The sequence below is a fragment of the Hevea brasiliensis genome, chromosome 11, assembly GCF_030052815.1.
Source record: "Hevea brasiliensis isolate MT/VB/25A 57/8 chromosome 11, ASM3005281v1, whole genome shotgun sequence".
NCBI lineage: Eukaryota > Viridiplantae > Streptophyta > Magnoliopsida > Malpighiales > Euphorbiaceae > Hevea > Hevea brasiliensis.
In genome coordinates, this window is record NC_079503.1 from 92971441 (window position 1) to 92981638 (window position 10198).

The 10198-nt window shown below is 28.5% G+C and overlaps 1 long non-coding RNA gene across 1 annotated transcript; it reads right to left on the reverse strand.

The window, feature by feature from the left end:
• Positions 1-8509: 8509 nt before the first annotated feature.
• LOC131170468 (uncharacterized) lies at positions 8510-9707 on the reverse strand. The gene is made up of 2 exons (XR_009141204.1): positions 9402-9707; positions 8510-8852 (listed from the first exon to the last, which is right to left on the reverse strand). It is a non-coding gene; the product is annotated as an uncharacterized LOC131170468 (long non-coding RNA).
• Positions 9708-10198: the final 491 nt, after the last annotated feature.

Consider the following 10198-nt stretch of genomic DNA (forward strand, 5'->3'; position numbering starts at 1 on the left):
ATGTGAATTAAAAACTTGGATTTAATCAGGGCTTGGCTTTGTTCAGCAATTCCTCAGCATGACATAATGAAAGATTTGCTCTACTTATTTGCTTTCTAACTTAAGCAAAATTCAGCCAATTTTTTTGCCAAAGAAAAATATTAGTCTTTTAATTTGTAATTAAGTTTTTATTTTATATATTTTTTAATTGTTTAAAAATTAAAGTGTAGTTATTAAATCTAGCTTAGAGCTTGACTCAGTTGAGGGATCATATCTATGGGTAGGGGTGAGCATTCGGTTCAAACCGAACTGAATCGAACCGAACCGAATCGAACCGAATCGAATTAAATTATAAAAATTGAACCGTAAATTTTAGAAATCGAACCGAAATAGGTGAAAAACCGAATCAAACCGAACCGCTCTATTTCTGTTCGGTTTGATTTTTTATTGATTTTTTAATTTAGACTTGATTTTCAAATTATTTGGTCTAATTTTAACTTTGGTTTGAACCTAATAACCATTAATCAATGAAATTAAATAATTAATATATATAAAATTAAATATAATTCATAAATTTTCCATAAAAATAAATCAATTCAAAAATTGATTCGGTTCGATTTAGTTTGATTTCATTATATAAATTACTATTCGGTTCGATTCGATTTAATTGATTTTTTTTTCTCTTCAAAACCGAACCGAACTGAACCGAAATAACAAAAATTTTTATAATGTAAAATCGAACCGAACTGATTGAATTTTTAAAACCGAATCGATTGAATCAAATTAACTCGATTCGATTTGATTTTTCGATTTGAACCGAACTCTGCGCAGCCCTATCTATGGGTTACTAATTGAACTAATGAATATTATTCAATTAATGAATTATTAAAAAAATAAATTAAATATTACACCTATTCTATTAATAAATAAATTTAAATCATTTTTTATTTTTAAAATTAAACTTTGAAGACATTTATATATACTAATTTTTTAATGACACGTGTGTTGTGTTGCACGTGCATCTTATCTTTATTAATATATTTTTATATTATAATTTTTTATTTAAAAATTTATTTTTAATTTATTTAAATTTATGATCTAATTGTAAAAATAATAAATAATAATAAAATTTAAATAATTAATTAAAACCAACTTAGAATGAAAAATGTTACTCCAAAAACTATATATTAATAAATAATATTTAATATAAAAAAATTACAGAGTTTATAAAAAAAATAACATAAAAATAATATATAACACTTTCTTTTGAAACACATAAAATATAATACTTAAAAAAAAATCTATTGAATTAAGAATCTCAATAAATATAATAAGATAAAATGTGATTATATAAATGGAAAATATATATATATATATATATATATATATATATATATATAATTTTAAAAATACAACATATGGTTAATCGTTTGATTATTTAAGAAATAAAATTTTTATTAAATTAATATCATGAAATTTTATGTTGTTATGTTATCTTTTTATCAATTACAATAATGCTAATATTTTTTTTTATTTTAATAGTGTTATTTTCATGTTATTATCCTATTAAATGGTATATAGATAATATGATGGTATAAAATTTTAAGACATTAATTTGATAAAATAAAAGTTTTGTCAATCTAGTGATAAAATTCTAAATATCACATGATACATTTTTAAAATTATATTTACCTAAAAATTATTTTATGTATATAAAAAAGTTAATATAAATGTCAGAAAATTAAAAATTAGTAGTAGAAAAAGAAATTTAAAAGTTTTACAATAAAAATTATGTATAATAATTATTAAAAATTTATATATGAATATATAACTAAAATTTTTAATTATTTAAATTTATTAAATTTTATTATTTTATTTATTTAATTCTATATTTTTATTATCAATGTTGTATACGGTGATAGACCCAAGTACCAATTTTTTAAAAATATTGCTTTTCCTTTTTATTTTAAAAAATAAATATTAAATATAAGGTTTTACAAATTTTATATTTATTTGAATTATTATAAATTTTAATTTTAGTGACTAATTTTTTTATTTTGTCTCTAATATTTCTTTCAAAATTTAGGAATAATTATTTTATCTAATTAATTAATATTTAAAATTAGCTTTAACATCGAATGTAAAAATAGATTAAATATTAAGAAAAAAAATCTAATTTTTATGGTATAAAATTTATCTCTATTTATTTTTTCTCATAGAGTTAAAATTTTTAATTATTATTTATTATAATAATTATAATTTATTATTTTAAACAAAAATTATTTTAAAAATATATCTTAAACTCTCAAATCTCAAATTTAGTTTTCCTACGGCACTTTAACTCTTTAATTCCAAATCATAAATTAAATTCTCTAAAAATTAATGTTTTAATTGACAACTAAAAATATATTATAATAAATGTTGATTATGACTTATGGGGAAGTTATTCCTAATTATTTAAAGTTAATAAAATGTATGTGTTAGCATAATTACAGCAATTAGCATAATTATAGGAGATTTATGTAGCATAATTACAGTAATTAGCGTGATTATAGGAGATTTGTGTAGCATAATTATAGCAATTATTATTCTTGTCCAAATTAGTTCATATTCTCATATATAAATAGATGTAATATCTTTGTAAATAAGACACAGACAAATACACAATCCTTTTTTTCATTACTTGTATTCTTTCTTCTAACATGGTATCAGAGCCGTAAAGCTTTTATTTCTAGTTTATGGGGTCTCTCTTCTCTCTCTACAACCTATTCTGGTTCATTCTTTCATTCCTATTATTATACCTTTTTTTTTCTCCTCATCTTGTTATCAATGGAGAAATCTGATATTTCAAAACCTATTGCAACAGTTCTGACTGGTTCCAACTATAATATTTGGGTTCAAGGAATGAAAAGTTTTTTTATAGGCCGCAAGCTTTGGCGTATTGTTACCGGAGATATCACTACGCCAACAAGTGAGAATGATGAAACTGATGCAAAATTTGCTGACCGTCTTGAGGATTGGGATAGTAAAAATCATCAGATCATCACCTGGTTTCGCAATACCTCTGTCTCGTCCATCCACATCCAATTTGCTAATTATGACTCTGCAAAAGAAATCTGGGATTTTTTGGCTAATCGATATCAAACCACTGGACTTGCCCACTATTATCAGTTGTGGACTACTCTTCATAATCTGAAACAAGAAGCAGGTCAATCTGTAAATGATTTTCTTGCCCAGGTCCAACCCATTTGGAATCAAATATCTCAGGCCAAAATCAGTGAAGATCATCTTCATCTTATTCAAGTTCTAATGGCTCTTCGATCAAAATATGAGGCCGTTCGAGCATCCCTGCTACATCGAAATCCACTCCCATCATTGGATACTGCTATTCAAGAGATTATTTTTGAAGAGACTCGTCTCAGTTTAGATAAAACTCCTCAATTTGAAGCTGCTCTTGCAACTACTCGATCCTCACATCAGAAATATGGCAATCAACTCTGTAAGAATTGTAATCAAATTGGTCATGCTTTTGCATATTGTCCTTCTATAGAATGCAGATATTGTCATGGTTACGGTCATATTCTTGAACATTGTCCCACACGCCCTCCAAGACCAAAATGAGGGCATTCTAAATTCAAGAATGTCTCAAAGCCTGGATCTTCCTCTGTCAACTGTTGTTGCTGCTACTGAGGGCTCTACTGCCATCACCATGAGTGATCTTGAGGCACTATTCAAATAGGTTATCTCTTCTAATTCTCCTGCTGCCATGTCTGCCACTCCGAGTAATTTTTATTGGCTTTTTGACTCTGCATGTTGTAATCATATGACCACTAATCTTAAATTCTTGTCTTCTACAAAACCTGTATCTTCCTTACCACCAATCCATACTGCCAATGGTACTAAAATGAACATCACACATACTGGTCATGTGTCTACCTCAAATCTTTATCTCCCTAACACCTATTATATCCCTAATTTGGCACTCAATCTTATTTCTCTTGGTCAGTTGTGTGAAAAAGGACTAAATGTTATTTTTTCTCACCATGATGTCCAGGTACAGGATCCACAAACGGGATAGATTCTTGGGGAGGGTAGCAGAGTGGGTCGATTATTTGAACTTACATCTTTACATCTTCCTCAGAGATTTGTGTCTGCAGCTACAATCCCTAATTCCTCCATTCACCAATGGCATCTTCGTCTTGGTCATGCTTTCTGCCAGTAAAATTCAACCTTTAATTTCTCGTGGATTATTAGGATCTACTAAGTTTGAGTCATTTAATTGTTTAAATTGTCAGCATGCAAAACAACTTGCATTATCTTTTTCTCATAATAATACTACTTCAGACACTCCTTTTGGTTTAATTCATTCTGACATTTGGGGTCCTTCTCCTATTTCTTCAATAAATGGTTTTCGTTATTTTGTGGTATTTATTGATGATTATTCTCAGTTTACTTGGATATATTTTTTGAAACATCGATATGAGTTATCACAAATTTACATCACATTTGCAAAAATGATTAAAACTCAGTTCTCTTGTGACATTAAAATTCTCCGAACAGATAATGCCATGGAATATCGAGATTCTTTTTTACTTCAGTTTCTTGGTCAACAAGGCACCATTGTTCAACGTTCTTGCCCTCACACCTCTCAACAGAATGGGCGAGCCGAACGCAAGCATCACCATATTCTAGATTCTGTACGTATTCTTCTTCTTTCTGCCTCATGTCCAGAAAAATTTTGGGGAGAAGCAGCTCTTCATGCTGTTTATATTATTAATCGTCTTCCTACCTTGGTTCTTCATAATTTATCTCCTTTTGAAAAGTTGTTTGGACAACCTCCTGACTATTCCATCCTTAAACCTTTTGGATGTGTTTCTTTTGTTCTTTTACAACCTCATGAACATACCAAATTAGAACCCCATGCTCGTCTATGTTGTTTTCTTGGTTATGGCATTGAACACAAAGGGTATCATTATTGGGATCCTGTTTCTAATAAGTTACGCATCTCTTGTCATGTTACCATTTGGGACAATACTATGTTCTCTTCTCTTTCCAAATTTCATCACTCTGTCAGTACTGACTCTCTATTTTTCACTGACTCCTCCAAAGAGTTGTTTCCAAGTCCTGATCCAGGTGATTGTGATGTGCTCAATATTAGCCCAACTACACCTGCCCCTGTTGAATTGGCACCAGTTGTTGATCCAGTACTTGCGCCTGCATCTCCTCCTAGCACTACTCTTCGTCGTTCTACTCGTGTAAGAGAAACTCCTCATTATCTTTCTGATTTTCACTGTTACTCTACTATTACAACCCTTCATGAGCCTCGTTCTTATCGTGAGGCAAGTACTGACCCTCTTTGGCAGCAAGCTATGGTAGCGAACTTGGGCTTTAGAGAAAACTCATACTTGGGATTTAGTTGATCTTCCACCAAACAATACCCCTATTGGTTGCAAATGGATTTACAAAATCAAGACCCGTTCTGATGGAACTATTGAACGCTACAAAGCTCGCTTAGTAGCCAAAGGGTACACTCAAGAGTATGGTATCGACTATGAAGAAACTTTTGCTCCAGTGGCCCGATTAACATCTATTCGTAGTCTTTTAGCTATTGCTGCAGTTCGTAAATGGAAATTTTTCCAGATGGATGTCAAAAATGCTTTTCTTCATGGTGATTTAACAGAAGAGTTTTATATGCATCCTCCTCCTGATTATCATTCTCCTCATAAGGTTTGCAAACTTCGGCGAGCCTTATATGGATTAAAACAAGCTCCCAGGGCCTGGTTTGCCAAATTTAGTTCCACTCTTGCTCAACTTGGTTTTCTCTCTAGTCCACATGATTCTGCATTATTCACTCGCCAACTGACAGTGGTATTGTTCTTCTGTTGCTTTATGTTGATGATATGATAATAACAGGAGATGATTCATCTGGTATTTTAGAGTTATAACATTATCTCAATCAACATTTTAGAATGAAAGACCTGGGTTCTCTCAGCTATTTTTTGGGTCTTGAAGTTTCTCAAAATTCTGATGGCTATTATCTATCTCAAGCCAAGTATGCATCCGACTTACTTTCTCGAGCAGGCATCACTAATAGCAAAACAGTATTAACCCCATTAGAGCTCAATTGCAAACTTACACCTCTTGATGGCACTCCTCTTGATGATCCTACTTTATATCGACAGCTTGTCGGGAGTCTTGTTTATCTCACAGTTACTCGACCTGATATTTCATATCGCATTCATCCGTCGATCGGTTTATGTCTGCTCCTCGCTCAACTCATTTCTCCGCAGTACTTCGAATCCTTCGTTATATCAAAGGCACTCTTTTTCATGGTTTGCACTTTTCCGCTACCTCCTCCCTAGTATTATCTGGCTACTCTGATGCTGATTGGGCTGGTGATCTGACAGATCGTCATTCTACAACTGGTTATTGTTTATTCTTGGGTAATTCTCTTATCTCTTGGCGTAGCAAAAAGCAAACTGTTGTTGCACGTTCTAGCACAAAATCTGAATATCGTGCTCTTGCTGATGCTACATATGAATTACTTTGGTTACGGTGGTTATTAACTGATTTGGGTGTCACTCATTTTTCAGCCACAATGCTTCATTGAGATAATAGAAGTGTCATACAGATTTCTCATAATGATGTATATCATGAGCGTACCAAACACATCGAAATTGATTGTCATTTTGTACGTCATCATGTTGCTCATGGCACCATATGTTTGATTCCTGTCTCCTCTGTCAGCCAAACCGCTGATATATTCACCAAAACGCATCCTCCTGCTCGCTTTTAGGATCTCTTAAGCAAACTCAAGTTGGCATCTGTGCTACCACCTTGAGTTTGAGGGGGGGTGTTAGCATAATTATAGGAGATTTGTGTAGCATAATTACAGCAATTAGTATGATTATAGGAGATTTATGTAGCATAATTATTGTAATTATTATTCTTGTCCAAATTAGTTCATATTCTCATATATAAATAGATGTAATATCTCTGTAAATAAGACACAGACAAATACACAATCATTTTCTTCATTACTTGTATTCTTTCTTCTAACAATATAATTTATAAAAAATCATGATTATTGTTTGATAAAATATAGTTTATAAATTTTTATTAATTATAATAATTATGTGACTATTTAATTTTTTTTCCTCCATTTTTAATTTTGTGTCCCCTAATTGTATACAAAAACTTTTGTCATATCTATGTAATATTTTAATAATTATATTTAGGCTACTAGATTACACATATCATTAGTAAAGATCTGATTTTTTTTTTCCTTTTATTGTTGAAATTCATTTTATGATTTCACAAATTTTATTTTTCTTTAAATAAGTATGGTATTTTCCTTTTTTAATTTAATTTTTCTTTAGTTAATTTTACAATTCCAAATTGGAATATAATTAAGAAAATATAATTTTATTAATTAAAATTTAGAGTATTAATTATTAGTATAATTAAAAGCAATTTAATTTAAAATTACTTATTTTTAAAGCATTTATTTACGAATTTTTTAAAGGAAATATGAATTTATTAATTAATTTTTTTATAAGATTTTAATTAAAGTTGCAATAGAAATTTTTGTTATGTAAAATTTTAAGTACGATTAAAAATTTTAAATTTTTAAAAACTAAAATTAATATAAATAATTAAAAATAATGTAATTGTAAATAATATAAAATTTAAGAATAATTTTACCTATTAAAAATTCACACACTCATTTGTATATTTATGTATATTATTAATTAATGGTAGAATTATAGATAAATATGTCTTTATCATTTTATTTTTCATATATTATAATAAAGTAAAAAATTTTAATAACTAATTATAAAATCAACCTTGATAGAAAAAAGAAAAAATAAATAAAATTAAAAGCACTTTTAGTTTATTCAAAATACGATTTGAGCTTGTTTTATATTATAATTATAATTTTTATTATAATTATAATTAGAAAATCATAAATATCTAATTTTTAGTTTTTTCCATAAAAAATATATTTTTTGAGAATATTAAAATTACGATTTTCAATGAAAAAAATTAATTTTCAATTTTGTTGAATTTCTATTTATAAAATTTTATTTTGACTTATAATAAAAAAATTAATTAAGTAGAAGTTAATCACAATTAGGCTATAAATTTTAAATTTATATAAATTCTAAAATTAATTTAAATAAATTATTTATAAAATTATAAATAATTTAAAAATTATGGATATTTGTGTCTGTTCAAAAGTTTTCAGTATATATATATTAGTAATATTTATAAATAATAAATAAAAATAACTTTCATTTATTAAAAATTATTATTCCAAGTTTTTTTGACTGAAAACATCAAATTTCGATTTAATTGAGCATTGATAGAAAGTTAAAGAGCTAATTTAAACTTCAATTCTAAATGAAAATGAAAATGTATAAATTAATTAAGGTGAAAATCTCATTTTTGAATTTAATTAAAAATCCGTAAAAATTTTAGGGATCTATTTGAATTTTATTCCTGGCGTTGGCAGTAAAAAAGTTGAAACTGGTTCAAAACAGAAATGGGCTGCTCTCTCACTTTCATCAATTCATTGGACTGGGCTACAATATGAGGCCTATCTGAATGAAATGGCCTGTCTTCTCAATTAGCACAGTCTTTTGGGTCTAAAAATGGATCGTTTGCATCCTTACAATTACCGGGACGAAGAAGGGCTTCAGTAGGTGCTTTAGCAAATGCTCGTGCTTGAATGGCTGTTGCAAGAGCCTGCGATCTTTCTGCCTGCCGACGCTCCAATTCCGGGTGCGGAAGAAGGTCGGCAGCATACTGTTGTTTTTGCCGATCTTTGTGCTTCACCGTGCTAGTTGCTATGTAGTACAGACACGAAAACACTGACACAGCGAAACAATATTTTTAAAAATATGGAAAACGAAGACTTGGGAAAAATGCGTAAATAAAAAAAAAATAATAATAAAAAAAAAAAAAATATATATATATATATATATATAATGAGTTTTTTAACTCAATAATATTAGTATTATAAGCTCTTAAATTGTAGATAAAAAAACTTAATTATTAAAATTAATAATAATAATATAAATATAAAAAAATACTCACCAAATAAAATAATTTACTTGGTAAAAATGAATTTTATTCTCGTAATTGTTAGACTTTAATTACATTGTGAAGCAATTTAAGAATAATAATTTTAAATATATTAATTTAATATGTTTCAATTACAGCTTGGTTTGCTAAGTCACAACTAAAGTAGATTAAAAGAAAAAAAAAGAAAGTCATTGAACTAAATCACAACCAAACTCACATGCTTAAAGTCAGCCTTAAACATTGATTAAGATTCAAAACCCATATACAAAAACCAATTAGAGGCAGAACAGAGCATGGGAAAGGAAAAGATTAAAGGGATCTTTGATTTGATTTACCTGCAATGCCGGCGTCACGCCGCTAATCTAGTGCCGTCGTTGCTGGGTAAGTCCTCCTCTTCTTCTTTTTCTTCTTTTTTGCGATGTGTTGCTGATCAGTGCTCTCAACTCTCACTCTCTCTCTCTCTCTCTCTCTCTTTGTGTGTGTTGTGTTGGGTTTTAAACCTAAGCCATTTTTTTTTAAAGAAATGCGTTTTCAATCGGAAATGCGGAAACGTGTCCGTAACGTTTCATCTGTGTCTCTCTGTTTCCGATACAGAAATGTTTTCGAAACGGAGAAACGGTATAATTTGGCATTTTTGTGCATTACAGGCTAGTTGCTAAAATTCTGTAAAGTGAGCATTATTTGGTTCAAGTTGAATGAATCGAATCGAATCGAATCTTTTTAATTCGGTAATTTGATTTTATTTTTAAAATAATTTGATTTTATTTGGTTCGATTTTATATTATAAAAATTGTGATTATTTCGATTTTAAAGAGAAAAAAAATCGGTTAAACCAAACAGAATAAAATAGTAATTTGATATATTCAAATCAAACCAAATTAAACCGAACTGATTTTTGAATTATTTATTTTTATGGGGAATTTATGAATTATATGTAATTTTATGTATATAAATTGTTTAATTTAATTGATTAATGGTTATTAGGTTCAAACTAAAATCAAAATTAGACCACATAATTTGAAAATCAAGTCTAAATTAAAAAATTAATAAAAAATGAAAAACGATCGATTTGAATCAAACCTAACCGAAATAGAACGGTTTGATTCTATTCGATTTTTTATCTATTTCGATT